This window comes from Nomascus leucogenys, chromosome 17 (genome assembly GCF_006542625.1).
Source record: "Nomascus leucogenys isolate Asia chromosome 17, Asia_NLE_v1, whole genome shotgun sequence".
Classification (NCBI taxonomy): Eukaryota; Metazoa; Chordata; class Mammalia; order Primates; family Hylobatidae; genus Nomascus; species Nomascus leucogenys.
In genome coordinates, this window is record NC_044397.1 from 65,238,260 (window position 1) to 65,260,226 (window position 21,967).

Here is a 21,967-nt window from a genome sequence, read left to right on the forward strand (position 1 = left end):
GGGCAGCTGGGCTGTTATGAAATATTCAGGAACCCAGCCCAGCTCTAGACCTCACCCCTGAGCGCAAAGGCAATGTCAGGCATGCTGGTAAAGAACCACTAGAATCCAGCAGCCCCGACCCCTTTCTTTGTGGTCAAGAGAGGCAGGAAAAGAGGTGCAGGACTGCTACATCAGTGAGCATAACTAATCCGATAAGCAGAGGTCCATGGGTGGTTATGCACCCTGGAAAGGAACTCACCTCTGAGCGCAAAGGCAATGTTGGGCACACTGGTAAGGGACCACTAGACTCCAGCAATCTGGACCCCTTTCTTTGTGGTCAAGAAAGGTGGGAAAACAGGTGCAGGACTACTACATTGGTGAGCATAACTAATCCAATAAGCAGAGGTCCGTGGGTGGTTACGCACCCTGGAAAGGAATAAGCATTAGGACCATGGAGGACACTCTAGGACTAATGCTTATTGGAAAATGACTAGAGGCGCTGGCATCCCTATGTTCTTTTTTCAGACGGAAAACATTCCCCCTAAGGCAAAAACGCCCCTAAAATGTATTCTGGAGAATTCAGCCCAGTCAGAGTGTATGTACCTTTTTTCCCTGTCAGACTTGAAGCAAATTAAAATAGACCTAGGTAAATTCTCAGATAACCCTGATGGCTATATTGATGTTTTATAAGGGTTAGGACAATCCTTTGATCTGACATGGAGAGATACAATGTTATTGCTAGATCAGACACTAACCCCAAATGAGAAAAGTGCCGCCGTAACTGCAGCCTGAGAGTCTGGCGATCTCTGTTATCTCAGTCAGGTCAATGATAGGATGACAACAGAGGAAAGAGAACAATTCCCCACAGGCCAGGAGGCAGTTCCCAGTGTAGACCCTGATTGGGACACAGAATCAGAACATGGAGATTGGTGCCACAGACATTTGCTAACTTGCATGCCAGAAGGACTAAGGAAAACTAGGGAGAAGCCTATAAATTATTCAATGATGTCCACTATAACACAAGGAAAGGAAGAGAGACTGCCTTCCTGGAGAGACTAAGGGAGGCATTGAGGAAGATAGCTCTCTGTCACCTGACTCTATTGAAGGCCAACTAATCTTAAAGGATAAGTTTATCACTCAGTCAGTTGCAGACATTAGGAAAAAACTTCAAAAGTCCACCTTAGGCCCGGAGCAAAACTCAGAAACCCTTTTGAACTTGGCAACCTCAGTTTTTTATAATAGAGATCAGGAGGAGCAGGCAGAATGGGACAAATGGGATTTAAAAAAAAATAAAAGGCCACCACTTTAGTCGTGGCCCTCAGGCAAGCAGACTTTGGAGGCTCTGGAAAAGGGAAAAGCTGGGCAAATTGAATGCCTAATAGGGCTTGCTTCCAGTGCAGTCTACAAGGACACTTTAAAAAAGATTGTCTGAATAGAAATAAGCCTGCCCCTCGTCTATGCCCGTTATGTCAAGGGAATCACTGGAAGGCCCACTGCCCCAGGGGACGAAGGTCACTGCCTCAGGGGACGAAGGTCCTCCGAGTCAGAAGCCACTAACCAGATGATCCAGCAGCAGGACTGAGGGTGCCCAGGGCAAGTGCCAGCCTATGCCATCACCCTCACAGAGCCCCAGGTATGCTTGACCATTGAGGACCAGGAAGTTAACTGTCTCCTGGACACTGGCACAGTCTTCTCAGTCTTACTCTCCTGTCCCAGGCAACTGTCCTCCAGATCTGTCACTATCCTAGCGGTCCTAGGACGAGCAGTCACTAGATACTTCTCCCAGCCACTAAGTTGTGACTGGGGAACTTTACTCTTTTCACACAGCTTTCTAATTATGCCTGAAAGCCCCACTCCTTTGTTAGGGAGAGACATCCTAGCAAAAGGAGGGGCCATTGTACACTATAATTAGGAGAAGGAAAAAGGGTAAATATATATACAGACTCTAAGTATGCTTACCTACTCCTCCAAGCCCATGCAGCAATATGGAGAGAAAGGGAATTCCTAACATCCAAGGAAACATCTTAGGAGATTATTATTGGCTGTACAGAAACCTAAAAAGGTGGCAGTCTTACACTGCTGGGATCATCAGAAAGGAAAGAAAAGGGAAATAGAAGGGAACCACCAAGCAGATATTGAAGCCAAAAGAGCTGCAAGGCAGGACCATCCATTAGAAATGCTTATAGAAGGACCCCTAGTATGGGGTAATCCCCTCTGGGAAACCAAGCCCCAGTACTCAGCAGAAGAAATAGAATGGGGAATCTCAAGAGAAAATAGTTTCCTCCCCTCAGGATGGCTAGCCACTGAAGAAGGAAAAATACTTTTGCCTGCAGCTAACCAATGGAAATTACTTAAAACCTTCACCAAACCTTTCACTTAGGCATTGATAGCACCCATCAGATGGCCAAACCAGGCCTTTTAAAAACTATCAAGCAGATAGTCAGGGCCTGTGAAGTGTGCCGAAGAAATAATTCCCTGCACTGCAGGCCATACATTTCAATCCCTGTATCTTTAACCTCCTCGTTAAGTTTATCTCTTCCAGAATAGAAGCTGTAAAACTACAAACTGTTCTTCAAATGGAGCCCCAGATGCAGTCCATGACTAAGATCTACTGCGGACCCCTGGACCGGCCTGCTAGTCCATGCTACCATGTTGATGACACCGAAGGCACCCCTCCTGAGGAAATCTCAACTGCATGACCCCTACTATGACCCAATTCAGCAGGAATCAGTTAGAGTGGTCGTCAGCCAACCTCCCCTACAGCACTTGGGTTTTCCTGTTGGTGGGGGGTTACTGAGAGACAGGACTAGCTGGATTTCCTAGGCCGACTAAAAATTCCTAAGCCTAGCTGGGAAGGTGACCACACCCACCTTTAAACACGGGGCTTCTAACTTAGCTCACATCCAACCAATCAGGTAGTAGTAAAGAGGGCTCACTAAAATACAAATTAGGCTAAAAGCAGGAAGTAAAGAAATAGTCAAATCATATATGGCCTGAGAGCACAGGGGAAGGGACAATGATTGGGATATAAACCCCAGGCATTCAAGCCGGGAGTGGGCAAACCCCTTTGGGTCCCCTCCCATTGTATGGGAGCTCTGTTTTCACTCTATTAAGTCTTGCAACTGCACAGTCTTCTGGTCCGTGTTTGTTATGGCTCAAGCTGAGCTTTGGCTCACTGTCCACCACTGCTGTTTGCCGCCGTCGCAGACCCGCCGCTGACTTCCACCCCTCCGGATCCAGCAGGGTGTCCACTGTGTTTCTGATCCAGCGAGGCACCCATTGCCGCTCTCGACTGGGCTAAAGGCTCACCATTGTTCCTGCATTGCTAAGTGCCTGGGTTCATCCTAATCGAGCTGAACACTAGTCACTGGGTTCCACAGTTCTCTTCCATGACCCACAGCTTCTAATAGGGCTATAACACTCACTGCATGGCCCAAGGTTCCATTCCTTGGAATCCCTGAGGTCAAGAACCCCAGGTCAGAGAACAAAAGGCTTGCTGCCATCTTGGGAGTGGCCCACCCCATCTTAGGAGCAGTCTGCCACCATCTTGGGAGCTCTAAGAACAAAGACCCACCCATAACAAAATCACCTCCACAATCAAGAAAGAGAACTTTCCAGCACCTAAAACTTTCCACCTGCCCTTTGCAAACTACCTCTTCCTCAATTTCCAGCTTCAGACATCCACTGATCTGCTTTCTGTCCCTATAATTTGATTTTCATTATCTAGAATTTTATATAAATGAAAAACAGTATGTACTTTTGTGTCTGGCTTCTCAAGCATAATGATTCTGAGTTTCATCACGTCATTGCATTTTTATGAGTACACTCTACAGTATGGATATACCACATTTGTTTATCCATTCAGCTGTTGACGGACACTGAATTGGTTTTTAGGCTACAGTGAATCAAGATGCTATGAACATTTGTGTACAAATCTTTGTGAGAACATGTCTTCATTTCTCTTGTGTAAATACTTAGCGGAATGGCTGAGTTATGTGGTAAGTGCATGTATAGCTTTTTAAGAAACTGTCTAAACAGATTTCTAAAATGCTTGTACCACACTGTATAAGAGTTCCATATGTTCCATATCTTTGAAACATAGGAATTGTTCTTTTTTTTTTTTTGAGGTGGAGTCTCGCTCTGTCACCCAGGCTGGAGTGCAGTGGCACAAACGGCTCACTGCAACCTCCCACCTCCCGGGTTCAAGCAATTCTCCTGCCTCAGCCTCCCAAGTAGCTGGAATTACAGGCACCCACCACCATGCCTGACTAATTTTTGTATTTTTAGTAAAGACAGGGTTTCATCATGTAGGCTAGGCTGCTCTCAAACTCCTGACCTCAGGTGATCTGCCTGCCTCAGCCTCCCAAAATGCGGGGATTACAGGTGTGAGCCACCACGCCCAGCCATGGAATTGTTTATTTTTTAATGTTAGCTGTTTGAATGGGCGTATAAAGATTTCTTTTTTTTTTTTTTTTTTTTTTTGAGATGGAGTCTCGCTCTGTCGCCCAGGCTGGAGTGCAGTGGTGCAATCTCGGCTCACTGCAAGCTCCGCCTCCTGGGTTCACGCGATTCTCCTGCCTCAGCCTCTCCGAGTAGCTGGGACTACAGGCGCCCGCCACCACGCCCGGCTAATTTTTTGTATTTTTAGTAGAGACGGGGTTTCACCATGTTAGCCAGGATGGTCTCGATCTCCTGACCTCGTGATCCGCCCGCCTCGGCCTCCCAAAGTGCTGGGATTACAAGCGTGAGCCACCGCGCCCGGCCAAAAGATTTCTTGTTGTGGTTGTAATTTGCATCTCACTGATGAGTAATGATGTTGAATATCATTTCATGTAAATAGTTGGCCATTTAATGAAACAAAAACTTTTAAACTGAATTCATTTAATATCAGGTAATGGAATTTTATTATCTGATAAGACACTCAGAAAGGACTTCTAGAGCATATTTAAGTCAAAATCAATGAGTGAGTTGTAAATCATTAATAATCAAACTGCCTGGATTCAACTCCCTGCTCTACTATATACGAGCTCAGTGACATTGCATGAGGTAACTCCACTTCTCAAAGCTTCCCTTTCCTCATCTGAAGCACCTGTCTCATAGAGTTTGCAAGTTTTAAATGAAATGTTGTATATAAAGTGTTTAGTACACCCCCTGGCATAAAGTAAATGCCACTAAAAGTTGCAATTGTTATTTTTATTTTTTAAAGATGGAGTCTAGCTCTGTCACCCAGGCTGGAGTGCAGAGGCACAATCTCGGCTCCCTGCAACCTCCACCTCTGGGGTTCAAGTGATTCTCCTGCCTCAGCCTCCTGAGTAGCTGGGATTACAGGTGCATGCCACCACACCCAGCAAATTTTTAAATATTTTTTGTAGAGATGGGGTTTCACCATATTGGCCAGGCTGGTCTTGAATTCCTGATCTTAAGTGATCTGCCAGCCTCGGCCTCCCAAAGTTCTGCAGTTATAGGCGTGAACCACCACACCTGGCCTGCAATTGTTATTATTATCATCATTATCATATATGTATTATGCAGTCACATGATCTATTACAGCAAATAACTTCTTTTTTGGAAACAAGATAAACATATGATTATTCTAAGGAACAGGAAAAAAATCACTTCTTAATGCACTATACTTAAAAAGGATATCTAGAGTCAAATTTTGCCTATTTGTGAAAGAACTGATGGGCTGGGTGGGAGTAGGGGATGATTACAAGGCATGAAACAGTTGGAAAAGGCATAAATTGTAATGTAATTTGTTGAAATATATTGAGCAGCTTGTATATCTCTCTGTCTTTTTGGCCTCTAGTATGGAAAGCTATTATGATGATACAGCTGGTCAACCATGCAAAGAAGTATAATTATAATGAAGCTGCCATCAATTCTATGCTTGCCAAAGCTGCTTGGTAGGACTCCCCTGGTACTTGGCCCTGGGGTTTAGACGACACAAATAAACTTGAGCAACACCAGAGCAGGGATAATTGACAGATGCCCACACAAGTGGCTCATCTGTGTGACAGGAATCATGGCATCCCTTCCCACCCATACTAGCCAACTATTGAGATTTAAAAAAAAATTTTAAAGGCCAAGTCACAAAACAAACTGCTCAAATAGCAATATGAAACAGAAACCTGTGATATACACTAAAATAATTTTTTAATTTGATGATTTACAGAGAATTTAACCACCAGACCTTATGCATGAGGAGGCAGAAAATGGGCCTGTCTTCAAAGCATGCTCTCTTAATCTGCTGAAGCTTTATCTATAATAGCATGATGTTTCCTTTCCAGCATGTGTCTGAAGTCATGGAAGAAGCTCTGTTCCTAACAACCTAGTCTGATAGGAAATTTTAGGAGTGGAGGGTACCTGGAAAATTAGTATCCACTGGAAGACATTCCAGGGAAATAATAATTTGGGAGTCACCAGGCAATAATTGTTTTCAATTTCTAGGTTCATGGGAAATAAGAAATGAGGTTCGTGGAAAAGGAGAGTAAAAGATCTTCATGGACTAAAGGAGGCTTCAATTCTGTTCATCACAGAAATTCATGAGTATGTATTGACATAACTATGGATTAATTATTGTCTCATCATCATCCACTTTATTCCTCTTTAACACAATCACTCAAGAAAGAATCACATCGAGATGATAATTTTTAACTAGATTTCTTTTTCTGAAATCTCTGGAGGCAGAGGGGACATGAATTTTCAGCATCAAATGTTTATGCATAATAAAAAATAAAATAGGAATTCACCTTCCAATTCAACTAATTAATATTAATTTTCTGAACCCTCTGTTACATTAATAAAGTAAATAAAAGACACACAACAAAAACAGAAAAAAAAGAATCCTCAACTTTTGCAATTAATTTCCATGTTTTCTGTTTACAGAAACAATTCAGGCCGGGCATGGTGGCTCATGCCTGTAATCCCAGCACTTTGGGAGGCTGAGGCAGGCGGATCCCAAGGTCAGTAGTTCGAGACCAGCTTGGCCAATATGGTGAAACCTCATCTCTACTAAAAATACAAAAAAATTAGCCGGGCATGGTGGCAGGTGCCTGTAGTCCCTGTTACTTGGGAGGCTGAGGCAGGAGAATCGCTTGAACCCAGGAGGAGAAGGTTGCAGTGAGCAAGCCAATATTGCACCACTGCACTCCAGTCTGAATGACAGAACAAGACTCCATCTCAAAAAAAAAAAAAAAATTCAAGGGTCAGGCATGGTGGCTCATGCCTATAATCCCAGGACTTTAGGGGGCCAAGGTGGACAGATCGCCTGAGGCCAGGAGTTCGAGACCATCCTGGCCAACATAGTGAAACCCCATCTCTACTAAAACACAAAAATTAGCTGGGCGTGGTGGCGCATGCCTGTAGTCCCAGCTATTTGGGAGGCTGAGGCAGGAGAATTGCTCAAACCCAGGACGTGGAGATTGCAGTGAGCTGAGCTCACGCCACTGCCCTTCAGTCTGGGTGACAGAGCTAGACTCTGTCTAAAAAAAAAAAAAAAAATTCAATTCAAAAAATTAAGAAAATAGAGCTGAAGAAAATTGACAAAATTGAAATCACTCATTTTTTAATCATTTAAAGGTAATAATTGGTAGTGTTTTGGGTATAAATCCTTTCAGAGATAGACAAGTGGGTGGGTGCAAACAGAGATGCACCATTTTTGTTCAAAAAAATCTAATCTGGGCCGGGCGCGGTGGCTCACGCTTGTAATCCCAGCACTTTGGGAGGCCGAGGCGGGTGGATCATGAGGTCAGGAGATCGAGACCACGGTGAAACCCCGTCTCTACTAAAAATACAAAAAATTAGCCAGGCGTGGTGGCGGGCACCTGTAGTCCCAGCTACTCGGAGAGGCTGAGGCAGGAGAATGACGTGAACCCGGGAGGCGGAGCTTGCAGTGAGCCGAGATTGTGCCACTGCACTCCAGCTTGGGCGACAGAGCGAGACTCCATCTCAAAAAAAAAAAAAAAAAAAAAAAATCTAATCTGTGCTAGATATTATATAATAACCTGCTTTTTTTTTTTTTTTTTTTTCCTGAGACAGAGTCTCGCTCTGTCACCCAGGCTGGAGTGCAGTGGTGCAATCTCAGCTCACTGCACCCTCTGCCTCCAGAGTTCAAATGTTTCTCCCACCTCAGCCTCCCGAGTAGCTGGGACTACAGGTGTGCGCCACCATGCCCGGCTAATTTTTTGTATTTGTAGTAGAGATGGGGTATCACCGTGTTAGCCAGGATGGTCTCGATCTCCTGACCTTGTGATCTGCCCACCTCGGCCTCCCAAAGTGCTGGGATTACAGGTGTGAGCAACTACGCCCAGCCAACACTACTTTTTTAATAAAAGCTTGAGAAATTTACAGAAAGTATAGTACAAAAAGGCCAGAAAAAGAGCTTTTGAATCATGGTTAAAGCATGTCACAACCAAAGTACAACTCAGTGCTAATACCAAATCTCACTGCTCTTCCACATTTTCCAGCTTCTCTTGCAATTATGTTGGAGTCAAATGACTTGGATCTTGCCAATGAAACAGGCAAAAATAATAGAAGCCATTTCCAACTCTGACCTTTAAAAACACCCCATGAAATCCTCCAGGCCTCTACTCTCCTTAGAGCCCACAAATTTCAAATAGTGTAGCTACATATGTAAGATTTTTTTATAGTATTGAACGACTGAGATTGGGCTAATTTGTACTGTAGCACAACCCCACCAGTCCTGCCCAACAAAGATGCCAGGCATCAGAGGCAGCATGAGTTCTGAATGAGTTCACACCATCAACAACTAGGATGTCTATTTCAGGGTAGACTGTTTCACTGTCCTCTTAGTGGCAATCTTCAAATTGGAATATGTGAAGAATTCCCTATGGGCTGGGCGAGGTGACTCACACCTGTAATCCCAACATTTGGAAGGCCAAGGTGGGAGCATCGCTTGAACCCTGGAGTTTGAGACCAACCAGCACAACATAGCAAGATGCCATCTTTGCCAAATAAAAATAAAAAGTAAAAAAGTCAGCTGGGAATGATGGTGCACGCCTGTGGTCCCAGCTACTCAGGAAGCTGACGTGAAAGGATCACTTGAGCCCAACAGGTCAAGGCTGCAATGAGCTATGATGGCATCACTGCACTCCAGCCTGGGCAACAGAGGAAGACCCTGTCTAATAAAAAAGGAAAATGTTTGCCTAAGGGATGCATGAATGATTTCAATCAATCAATTTCCAGATCTTCAACTTCCGTAGGTATTCTTTCCCACAATTGATCAACCTGTAAGTAAGCCTTCTTTCACGATAAGCCTTCTCCTACTAGGCAAAGGAAAGCAGATTCCTAACGTATCCTAGATCTTATTCTCACCTTGGTTTACAGTATAAAATTTATGTAAGCAATGACAACTTTAAAATGCCAACTTAAAATATGCAAATAATTCCTTTTCAAATCATTTAGGATTTGAAAATCACTTCACGGCCGGGCGCGGTGGCTCACGCCTGTAATCCCAGCACTTTGGGAGGTCGAGGCGGGCAGATCACGAGGTCAGGAGATCGAGACCATCCTGGCCAACATGGTGAAACCCCGTCTCTACTAAAAATACAAAAAAATTAGCTGGGCATGGTAGTGGGCGCCTGTAATCCCAGCTACTTGGGAGGCTGAGGCAGGAGAATGGCTTGAACCCAGGAGGCAGAGGTTGCAATGAGCCAAGATCGCGCCACTGCACTCCAGCCTGGTGACAGAGCAAGAGTCTGTCTCAAAAAAAAAAAAAAGAAAATCACTTCAAATTGGTATGTGGAAGGGTACAAAATGGTACCAATTTATAGATTTTATAGATCAATCTACAGTTACAGAATGCACAAGTCAACAAGTCAAAGGAGAAAACTTAGGTGTTCAGGCTTCTTTAGCGGGCCATCCTGAAGTTAGCTGTCCAGAGGATTAGAAGGGATTGAACCAGAAACTGGAGGGGAAATGATTGCTGCAAATTACTATTCAACATAAGAATGCTCACAAATCCAAAGATCCCTGGAATTTCTCAACATTGGTGATGTGATTCTCCTACGGAGAAGACTGACCAACAGGAAGACTTTAGTGCAAATAAGAAAAATGCATCCCATCCAGGGGAAAACTGCCAAAGTAGTGGCCATTCTAGGTTGGTTGATCAAACGACTTCATAGATACTTAAGGAGAATTATAATTGTCACAGCAAAGAAAATATGCATGGGGTGGATGAAGACAGTGGGGTGTTGCAGTGTTAAGAGTGTGAATAAGAAGAGCCTCTTGACACAAAAATATAGAGAGAGAGCCCATTCCATGGAATATTTTAGATATTTAACACGGAGGAATTGAAGGGAAAGGAAGAGGCAGCTTGGAAGAAATGTGGGGGCAGATACGTATGTGAGAGATTTGTTTTATGATTTGACTTTGTTTTTAACAGCTTCCAGTGAGCAACTCTGAAGAGCAAGAGAAATGTCTGGAGAGAAGTTTAGAAATTTCTATGTGCTGGACTAAGGAATCTTCCCAGAGACTTTTCTTCAGGTAGTAAAGGTAAAAATTAGTCTTCAGTGCTTTCAGAATTTTTGGAGATGGAGAAGGGGAAGCAAAGAACTTGCTTCCAATGACAGAGGTAGGCTTTAAAGTGGCCTAGCCATATTCATGTTATGAATTCCTTAATACTCTTAATATATATTACCAAACCATCCAGCAAAAAGAGTATATATAATATTATATATATGTGCGTGTATATATATATATCAGTATGCTATGAAAATCATGTTCTCTATCATCTTCCATAACCCTAAACATAATCTCCTGGGTTTGTGGAGTTTTTGTTTGTTTGCTGCAAACCTAACAGTTAAAAATTTGCATGTCACTATTATTTTAATTTGTACTTATTTAATGACTTCTGAAATTGAACATCTTTTAAATTTGCTCTTTTTATATCTTCTCTTATAAATTATTCTTGATGTTGGTCCATACTTCTACATGTACATTTATCTTTTTCTTATAGGTTTATATGAATTATACATACACTAAGAATATTAATCTTTTATCAGTCATATTTAGTAAAAGTAATTTTTCCCTATCTGCTCTTCACTTTTCAAAGGTGTTTTAAGATTTCATGTTTTAAAAAAATCATTTCAGCTGGGCGTGGTGGCTCACGCCTGTAATCCCAGCACTTTAGGAAGCCAAGGAGGGCGGATCACCTGAGGTCAGGAGTTCGAGACCAGCCTGGCCAACATGGTGAAACCCCGTCTCTACTAAAAATACAAAAATTAGGCGGGCGTGGTGGCTCACACCTGTAATCCCAGCTACTCGTGAGGCTGAGGCACAAGAATCGCTTGAACCCGGGAGCAAGAGGTTGCAGTGAGCCGAGATCATACCACCGCACTCCATCCTGGGCGACAAAGCGGGTCCCAATCTCAAAAAAAAAAAAAGAAAAAAATTCTTTTATGGTTTCTGCCTTTGGAATTCTTTCAGGGTTTCCCAAGACCACCCATATTTTCAGTGATTTGCTAGGAGGATCCACAGGACCTAACCATCTGGTTGTATACAGACCTAAGGTTTACTACAGCAAAATGACATATGACAGGATGAACAAGAGGAAAAGACACAGGTAGAGATGGAAAAAATTCATGCCATGCAGAGGCTGCTTATGTTCTTTTGCTCTCATGGAAGGCCACATCAAGCATGCTTCTTTCTCCAGCAACAACAAAAAATAGATACAGAAACACGCAAAGTTTCTGCCCAGGGAAATCCATTAGAGACTCAGAACCTAGGTTTTCACTGAAGATTATTTACATAGGCACTCTCTGCATACCATGTACCACAATTCCAGACTCCCTCCCAGAAGAAAGGTAGGTGTTTACCATTGTTGAGGCACAGAAACCACACCCAAAAATGTAGGCATCACAGCAGCCTCAGAAGCCAAAGTTTTTCTCTGCTCTCCTGGCTTCCTGTCTCTCAGTCTCATGCTCCTCTGAGGATAGCTATAAAAACTAGAATCCAGCCAGGCACGGTGGCTCACACCTGTAATTCCAGCACTTTGGGAGGCCGAGGTGGGCAGATAACAAGGTCAGGAGATCGAGACCATCCTGGCCAACATGGTGAATCCTCATCTCTACCAAAATAAAAAAAATTAGACAGGCGTGGTGGTGCGTACCTGTAGTCCCAGCTACTCGGGAGGCTGTGGCAAGGGAATCCCTTGAACCCAGGAGACAGAGACTGTAGTAAGCCGATATCATACCACTGCACTCCAGCCTGGCAACAGAGTGAGACTCAGTCTCAAAACAAACAAACAATAATAACAACAAAAAACTAGAATCCCTCTTCCCCAAGAAGGGTCACAGAAACCAGACCTCTTTTTGCCAACGCCAGCCACAAAACCTAAAAATACTACTCCGATTGTCTCTCTGCCATATCTGTGTAAAAACCGGCCATAAAGAAATTATCTGGCCAGGCATGGTGGCTCACACCTATAATCCCAGCACTTTGGGAGGCCAAGGCAGGTGGATCACTTGAGCCCAGGAATTGGAGACCAGCCTCAGCAATATGAGGAAACCCTGTCTCTATAAAAAAAAAAACAAAAAAATTAGTCAAGCCTGGTGGCACATGCCTGTAATCCCAGCTACTCAGCAGGCTGAGGTAGGAGGATCACTTGGGCCAGTGAGGTCAAGGCTGCAATGAGCTGTGATCATGCCACTGCACTTCATCCTAGGCAATAGAGCCAGACCCTGTCTCAAAAAATACAATTTTAAAAAGAGATCTCTATTTTTCCTTGCTGTTTTCCTAAATATTTCACATTTTTTGCAAAATGTATCCATCATTTTAACAGTTGAAAAAATACAAATATGTAAATGCTAGGGACATAAAAATTTTATTTACTCATTTTATTTATTTATTTTACTTATTTATTTATTTGAGACAGAATCTCACTCTGTCACTCAGGCTGGAGTGCAGTGGCACAATCTCGGCTCACTGCAACCTCTGCCGCCCAGGTTGAAGCAATTCTCCTGTCTCAGCCTCCCGAGTAGTTCGGCCTACAGGCACATGCCACCACGCCCAGCTAATTTTTGTATTTTTAGTAGAGACGGGTTTCACTATATTGGTCAGGCTGGTCTCGAACTTCTGACCTCAGGTGATCTGCCTGCCTCGGCCTCCCAAAGTGCTGGGATTACAGGCGTGAGCCACCACACTCAGCTGTATTTACTCATTTTTAAATAAACTTTTAGTCTTTGTATCTGGAAAACAATATTCATACTCTATGTTTCTTCATATAGAAATAATCTGTCAGCAATTTTATTATTTTCAGTGAAAAACTTTTATAAGCATAAGTTAATGCATTAATACCTGTATTACACTTGAGTGAGGAATATTAGTCTACAAAGAAGTAAATATGTATAAAACATTTCTCTTGTGCTTGACTACCTTGCATAATTAGAAATGAAAATATCACTTTTTTTTTGTGGATACAGAGTCTTGCTCTGTCACTCAGGCTGGAGTGCAGTGGTACGCTCTTGTCTCACTGCAACCTCCACCTCCCGGGTTCAAGTGATTCTCCTGCCTCAGCCTCCCGAGTAGCTGGGATTACAGACACGCAAAACCATCCTGGCTAATTTTTGTATTTTTAGTAGAGATGGGATTCCACCATGTTGGCCAGGCTGGTCTTGAACTCTTGACCTTGTGATCTGCCTGCCTGGGCCTCCCAAAGTGCTGGGATTACAGGCGTGAACAACTGTGCCTGGCCCCAAAATACCACATTTTAATGAAGCAGTAGAATTTGGTTCTCAGAAACCCTTGAAAACAAGCCACTTCTAATTCTCCCTTTATCAATGAGGTCATTATTTAAGTGACAGTTAAGCAATAACTGTGTTCAGTACAGGTCTAACCCTATCAACGAGTGAGCTAATCACATCCTACAGAAGCATTTACTTTTCCACTATTAGTAGTCTGTAACATGAAACAGCTAACAATAAGCACCTCTATAAGGAAAACTGATATAATCTGAAAAGTTTTAGGAATTCTAAGGTAAAGCTTAAACCTGAAGTATACATACAATCATTTCTGTACAGAGAAATTATTAAGTATATTATCCTAAGAAGTGTTTTACATTAAAAATATTTAAGTTTTTAATCTCTATATTTATTCATTCTTGTAACCTGAAAGTAAACACAAAGTTTCTGGAGCAGAGATCAGAACTATTATTACTTAAGTCAAGACATACATCATTTTCCCATACCTAATACCCCATAGACAATGCAATGAAAACCCATTGATAGGTAAGGGTTGAACCACAGGAGAAGAATCCCAAAATTTTGAATCTGTAAGTTTGTACAGGATAACTGCCCAGCTGCTGCCTTCGCCTAAGAAAGTGAAAGAAAGCAATCTACCTAAGGTAAGCAAATTCTCCTTGGGAAGAAAAGGGGAAGATCCCTGGGCTCTTACCCTTCGGAACATATATAAATGTCTCCAGGAGAAGGTAAGATAAGAATTACTGGGTTTACAATCTTGGGAATGCCTCCAATGCTCTGGGTTTTATATCCCTTAAGTCATCTTTTAACTTCCAAGGCTTGTCTTTTAACCCAGGTTCCACTTTTCTATGCTCAGAAAGCCCTGACCATGCAGAAACATGAAAAAATTTACCTCTTTTTTTTTTTTGAGACAGTCTTGCTCTGTTACCCAGGCTTAAGTGCCGTGGTGCCATCTCGGCTCACTGCAACCTCTGCCTCCCGAGTTCAAGCAATTCTCATACCACAGCCTCTGAGTAGCTGGGTTTACAGGTGTGTGCCAACACACCTGGCTAATTTCTGTATTTTTAGTAGAGATGGGGGTTTCACCACGTTGGCCAGGCTGGTCTCAAACTCCTGACCTCAAGTGAACCACCATGCCCAGCCAATATTTACTTCTTAATAATACATAGTGAAACTAACCAACGATTTCTATTTGTAGCACTGGTTAATACCTGACATCTACCTAAAATAGTGGCTTTCAAACCCTTTCTTCAGAGCCACCACCTCAGAGGTGGTGAAGGGGTAGGAGGGTAGTTAAAATAGGAGTACAGAGTGAGCAGGGCTCTGGGACTCCAATTCCTCCTTTGAATACAGCCCATTTGCTCTTATATATTGGGCTTCCAAGCATAGTTTTTTAAGACAAGGCACTAAAAATCTTCTATTTTTTTGAGGCGGAGTCTCACTCTGTCACCCAGGCTGGAGTGCAGTAGCGTGATCTCGGTTCACTGCAAGCTCCACCTCCCGGGTTCACACCATTCTCCTGCTTCAGCCTCCTGAGTAGCTGGGACTACAGGCGCCCTTCACCACACTGGGCTAATTTTTTGTATTTTTAGTAGAGATGGGGTTTCACTGTGTTAGCCAGGATGGTCTCGATCTCCTGACCTCGTGATCCGCCCGCCTTGGCCTTCCAAAGTGCTGGGATTATAGGCGTGAGCCACCACGCCCAGTCAGCACTAAAAATCTTAGGTATCCTAGGCCAGGCACAGTGGCTCACACCTGTAATCCCAACACTTTGGTAGGCTGAGGCAGGTGGATCACTTCAGGTCAGGACTTCGAGACCAGCCTGGCCAACATGGTGAAACCCCTTCCCTACTAAAAACACAAAAAGTAGCCAGGCATGGTGGGGCACACCTGTAATCCCAGATACTCAGAGGCTGAGGCAGGAGAATTGCTTGAACCCAGGAGGTGGAGGTTGCAGTGAGCCAGGATTGTGCTGCTGCACTCCAGCCTGGGCTACAGAGGGAAACTCTATCTCAAAAAAAAAAAAAAAAAAAAAAAAACTTAGGTATCCTAAGTAAAAATCCTCAGCCTTACAGAAATAGACAAGGTCCCATTTACATTTATACTTAAATTTCCTTGGCTTGTTACACTTACTTGCATTAAAGCAGAACTTCTAAACATACACCACCACATTATTAATAACCAATTATTAACAATAATAACCAATTATTTACGGGGCTCCCCAAGAGGCTTGGGTGCTCAAATGTTCCTTGATGGTTTTTTTGTCTGATGATGTCTTCTGTATACAATGTCACTTGAAGATAGCCCCTAGCCACTGGAAGCATATTTCATAAAAGCACTGCCTTATCCAGGCAGGATCTTGTCTTCTAATGTTGGGCCTCCCTCAACAGTGCTGCAAGGATCTTTTTGTGGGAACCATACCTATGTTGCTCACAAAAACGAGCAGTGTCCTTTTCCCTTAGCTCAGAGGACAGCCACCATAAGCTCACATGCATCATCCCAGTTCTTCATTTGTCCTTTTTTTTTTTTTTTTTTTTACCGGAAGAAAAATAAAATTTCTTTTAATTTGCTTTGCTGGTCCCACACCTCAAATACCAATGTGTCTGCTATTTTTTTTTTTTTTTTTTTTTTTTGAGACAGGGTCCGCCCTGCTGCCAAGGCTGGAGTGCAGTGGCGTAATCTTGGCTCACTGCAACCTCCGCCTCCCAGGTTCAAGTGATTCTCCTGTCTCAGCCTCCCAAGTAGCTGGAATTACAGGCATGTGCCACTACACCCGGCTAATTTTTTTATTGTTAGTAGAGACGGGGTTTCCCATGTTGGCGAGGCTGGTCTCCAGCTCCTGACCTCAGGTGATCCACCCACCTCGGCCTCCCAAAGTTATGGGATTACAGGCGTGAGCCACCATGCCCTGCCTCTGCTATTTACAAATAGTAATGCTCTATGCTACTACTAACAGTATTTTTGCAATCCCTTTGATAAATCCTAGTCTTCTATTTTAGTTCTGAATAACAGATGCATATTAATCTGAATAACAGATGTGCATTTTAATTTTTAAGGCAGATGGTAAACTTTCCTATAGGACTTGTGAGATTTCATCTTATGGGGCAAACATTGTTCACAAAATGCAATACTTCACTTTTAGACTTAAAGAATTTGAGCAACTGAATAGCACATATACATAGGCAATGAAATGTGGCCTAAGATGTAATCTGTTCTCTGCCTTTCCTTTAGGCCAGAGTAGCTTTCCACTTGGCACAATAGAAAACAGGCTGTAAAGCCTGAAAATAGGTCAGGTGTTGTGGCTCACACCTGTAATCCCAAAACTTTGGGAGGATTGCTTGAGCCCAGGAGTTCAAGACCAGCCTGGGCAACATAGTGAGAACCCTATCTCTACAAAAATCTATAATATTAAAAAAAAATGTTTTAAGCCTGAAAATAAAATGTTCTACACCCAAATCTCAGAGCGTTTTACTAGCCTTTTCACTAGGCATCTTTAAAAGCATTTTAAGCAAAATACTAATTGCCCAAAATACAAAACAGTGCCAAGGAAAAGCTCTGCTTTCTCATAAGACTTTTTCAATCCCATTACATTACATTGCATTCACATCTTTTGCCAACTAGGGTGAAGAGCCCTGAACAGGTTTAAAGAGTGCAGACTGCACTTTTTTAATACTATTTTGTTCTCAAAGCAAGTTCTTCATGCTGACATTTCCAGTGTTGGGAAGTACGAGCGCTATTAGTTATCTTCAATCTTTGCATTACCAGAGTTCCTGTTTCTCCATCTTGTTCTGAAGGATGAACAAAAGCTTGAGGTGTACATTTCAAAATATAAACTGCAGCACAAAGACCCCCAATGTTCACCTGAACTGTATTCATTTTTCACCATACACATCACATGCCAGATAATGCTTTCGTAAAGCATTTCGCGTCCTGAGTACATCGTACAGCTTGACCTGTTGTAGGTGTACACAGACACAACTCATCTCCCGTAGGCAAGCTGGATGAAGGTTCTAGTTTCTCTTCTTAGATCCCATCCTTTTTCCAAATGGCAAATCTGCTACAATAATATCCACAGAGCCAGTTCTCAATGGCAGATTGCATTTATCCCATTGAACAGCATCTATGGGCAAGCTTCCGGATGGTTAGCCTTCTTTAATTTGGCTGTTGGTCAATAAAGATGTGATGCTGGTTGCTGCTCTATTCACAACAAGGGGATTATTATCACCAGAATATAAAGTGAAAACATTCAGTAGTCCCCTCTATTGGTATTGCCCCTGTTCCACACATTAGACCGACTATTATAACATAAGGTAGCAGACCACAGAGGCTGGGTATCCCAGGGGTAAGAGTTGATAGGTCCAAAATGTGCCCATAGGTCCAAAATGTTAATAGGTACAAAAGAGTCATAGGTCCAAAATGTGTGATACGTCTTCAGTGCAGACTCGCTTTAGTCAATGCCATGCCCACAGTGATTTCATTATCACGGATATTCAAAAGAATTGCAACCTCAAAGTTGGTCATGCCGGCCTTCCACTTAAAATGGCCTTAAACATCACCCCCAGAATCTCTTCCAGCCTCATTTGAGGGAAAGCAGTGTTTCTCTCCTACTCTGTTGCACATGACTCTAAACTTTACACTTGAGGCTCAGTTTCTTCTTTTTTGTTTTCATCAGTCTCATCTTTGTAAGATGCCAAATCATCACCTACTAATGTTGCTATCTCCTTTGATGGCTGGAGTTTCACAATAACCTAAGATGTGTGAATCTAAAACATTGTAGTGAATGAACTCTTTTTTTTAACATCTCTTTCATCGTTTGGACTTCTTGTCCATCATGAACTTTCCTTTTACTTGAATTCTGAATTATCTTTTTGAGCTTTGTTTTTTTGTTTGTTTGTTTGTTTTTTCCTTAAAATCAACATTAATTGGCTGGGCACGGTGGCTTACGCCTGTAATCTCAGCAGTTTGGGAGGCCGAGATGGGCAGATCACAAGGTCGGGAGTTTGAGACCAGCCTGGCCAATATGGTGAAACCCCATCTCTACTAAAAAATACAAATAAAAAAATTAGCCAGGCATGGTGGTGGGCACTTGTTGTCCCATCTACTCAGGAGGCTGAGGCAGGAGAATCACTTGAACCAGGGAGATGGAGGTTGTGCAGTGAGCCAAGATCACACCACTGCACTCCAGCCTGGCCAACACAGCAAGACTCCATCTCAAAAACAACAACAAAAAAACATTAATTTTCCTTAAAATTAAAGTGTTTGACCATGGGAGTTTTCCAGCCAAGTCTTCAAAATCCTTTAGAATTTCTTTGTTTTTTAAACTAGCAATCTTGAAACTCCTGAACAACCACAAATGAGTTATCATCAACTGATCTCAAACAATAAACCTGAGCCAAATTTTCACTGAAATGACAAAATATATCTTGCCATGGTCTCTGCTGATTGTATGGTGACCCCAATTTGTCTCTCACTTCTTCCACAGCTGTTTGCTCAAAGCTGGCTCCAGTAGTTGAAATCACCTTGACAAAAACTAAAACAGTGAGAAAGTTACAACAGTGAAAGGGATCTGACCTAATCGACTCCATCTTGGTTCTAACCTCCAGGCTGCCCTTGTTTATTCCTGGGCATAGGCTGAACTATCTTTGGGTGGAACTTAGTTTAAAGTTGAACTTTGAAACAAAACCAATAAAAGTCCTTTCCCAAAACAAGTCTGTTACTTGCCTGGGGACCAGACTGCCTTTGTAAAACTAACAAATTATCCACAAGATTAGAAATTATGGTTTAGGAGTCATCATGCACCCAGAGGCTGCAAGATTCTGAACCTTCCCAGTTGCTCCTAGAGTTAACAGCATTATTGTAAAACCTAACACTGGTACTGAGGATATTTCCTAGATCCTGCCTTCTGATGCACCAGCTGGTGCCACCCAGGCCAATAATCTGGCTCAAACTTTTCTGTGATCCCACCCAGAAACAAAAGAAAGCTAGAAAAACCCACTTTGACCCCCGGTGACTTCATCTCTGACCCATCCAATCAGCACTCCCTACCCTCTGACTCCCAACCTGCCAAGTTATCCTTAGAAAACCTCAGTCTCCAAATTTTCAGGGAAACTGATTGGAGTAAGAAATATCCAGTCTCTTCTACAGCTGGCTATGCATGAATTAAACTGTATCTGGGCCACTGGGCAAAATGAATGCACTGGGCAGTTACATAGTGACTTGAGGAAGCTGAGACTCACCTCTGAGGTCACTTTCTGTCACTTGTGCAGACCTCTGGTTCTCATGCAGGTTTACAACTAGGAGCTGTTAGTGGCTTCTTGAATGTCAGACATGTTGGCAGTGCTTCCAAGATCCCTAACACTGTCCCAGGCTCTGGGATCCAAGGATGGCCATGAGGAGAGATCTTGGAAATATCTATACTATCCTTGTGCCATGACAGGCATACACAATAGTGTTTAACACTAATTCAGTTTCTGTGCCTAAGGAGCTCACAGTCACTGTGAATACAATCTTCATCTAAAAAAGGCAGCTGAAGCCAGCGAAAAGGACATGTCTGGCTGCCACACAGATGCTTTCAGCTCCAGCATTCCACTGGCCTCATGTGCTCAGGTCACACGACTGGAAGCCGCCTCCAGTTCTTAACTTTTCTACCTGTAGGTAATCCAAGATAAAACTTTGTTTTTTTGTTTTGTTTTGTTTTTTGAGATGGAGTCTCACTCTGTCGCCTGGCTGGAATGCAGTGGCGCAATCTCGGCTCACTGCAACCTCCGCCTCCCGGTTTCAAGCAATTTTCCTGCCTCAGCCTCCCAAGTAGCTGGTACTACAGGTGCGCGCCCCCACGCCCAGCTAATTTTTTTGTGTGTATTTTAGTAGAGACGGGGTTTCACCATGTTGGCCAGGATGGTCTCAATCTCCTGACCTTGCAATCCACCTGCCTCAGCCTCCCAAAGTGCTGGGATTACAGGCATAAACCACGGTGCCCGGCCAAGATAAAATTTTCTCCCTTTCTCTTCATCTCTTCTCCCCTGAATTCATCATCATATAAATGGTAATTCCCTGGCTAAGGCCTAGGATTGTAACTGCCCAAGGGGTTCACCTTGCCCACTGCCTAGATAGAGCTGATTCATCAAGACAGGGGAATTGCAATCCAGAAAAAGTAATTCATGCAGAGCTGGCTGAGCGGAAGACCGGAGTTTTATTATTACTCAAATCAGTCTCCCCAGCATTCAGGGAGCAGAGTTTTTTTTGTTTTCTTTTTTTGTGAGTAGTTTCGCTCTTGTTCCCCAGGCTGGAGTGCAATGGCTGATCTCAACTCAATGCAACATTCCCAACCTGGGTTCAAGTGATTCTCCTGCCTCAGCGTCCCGAGAAGCTGGGATTACAGGCGCCCACCACCTTGCCCAGCTAATGTGTTTTGTATTTTTAGTGGAGATGTGGTTTCACTATGTTGGCCAGGCTGGTCTTAAACTCCTGGCCTCAAGTGATCCGCCTGCCTTAGCCTCCCAAAGTGCTGGGATTACAGGTGTGAGCCACCGAGCCCGGCCCAGTGAGCAGAGGTTTTAAGGATAAGTTGGTGAGGATGGGGGGAGCCAGTGAGCCAGGCGTGCTGATTGCTCAGAATGAAGTCATACGGAGTCAGAGCTGTCTTCTTGATCAGTCAGCTCCTGGGCGGGGGCCACAAGATCAGATGAGCCAGTTTATTGATCTGGGTGGGGCCAGCTGATCCATCAAGTGCAGGGTCTGCAAAATATCTTTAGCACTGATCTTAGGAGCAGTTCTGGGAGGGTCAGAATCTTGTAGCCTCCAGCCGCATGACTCCTAAACCATAATTATTTTTTTGAGGCAGGGTCTCACTCTGTCACCCAGGTTGGAGTGCAGTGGTGCGATCTTGGCTCACTGCAACCTCTGCCTCTTGGGTTCAAGCCATTCTCCCACCTCAACCTCCCGAGTAGCTGGGAGTACAGGCACGCACCAGCACACCCTGCTAATTTTTGTAATTTTTTGTTTGTTTTGAGATGGAATTTTGTTCTGGTTGCCCAGGCTGGAGTGCAATGGCGCGATCTCAGCTCACTGCAACCTCCGACTCCCGAGTTCAAGCAATTCTGCTGCCTCAGCCTCCTGAGCAGCTGGGATTACAGGCGCCTGCCACCACGCCTGGCTAATTTTTTGTATTTTTAGTAGAGATGGGGTTTCACCATGATGGCCAGGCTGGTCGCGAACTCCTGACCTCAGGTGATCCACCCGCCTCGGCCTCCCAAAGTGCTGAGATTACACAG

General features: G+C 43.5%; 1 protein-coding gene and 1 pseudogene across 2 annotated transcripts in view; both read right to left on the reverse strand.

The window, feature by feature from the left end:
• Positions 1-21,967, reverse strand: part of SUGCT (succinyl-CoA:glutarate-CoA transferase) — a 746,309-nt gene that overhangs the window by 709,332 nt on the left and 15,010 nt on the right. The gene's annotated exons all lie outside the window — the stretch shown is intronic.
• Positions 17,367-20,023, reverse strand: LOC105737739 (annotated as a pseudogene).